Below are 248 nucleotides of genomic sequence, written 5' to 3'. Positions count from 1 at the left end.
ATTAGCATGCCAGTGGGTATACTGGAGAAGCTTGATAGCCTAGCGAGGAGCTTTGTGTGGGGAAGTGGACAACACTTAGTCTCTTGGCATAAAATATGCAAACTGAAGGCGGCCGGAGGTTTGGGGATCAGGGTGTCGAGAGATATGAACAAAGCCTTGTTAACTAAAGTGGGATGGCGTCTGTTACACGATACTAAGAGCTTATGGGCCAAATTTTTACGAAGTAAGTACGGTGTGGGGACATACAG

The sequence above is a fragment of the Brassica oleracea genome, chromosome C6, assembly GCF_000695525.1.
Source record: "Brassica oleracea var. oleracea cultivar TO1000 chromosome C6, BOL, whole genome shotgun sequence".
Lineage (NCBI taxonomy): Eukaryota > Viridiplantae > Streptophyta > Magnoliopsida > Brassicales > Brassicaceae > Brassica > Brassica oleracea.
The sequence above is the reverse complement of the archived record's forward strand: the minus strand, read 5'-3'. Positions refer to the sequence as shown.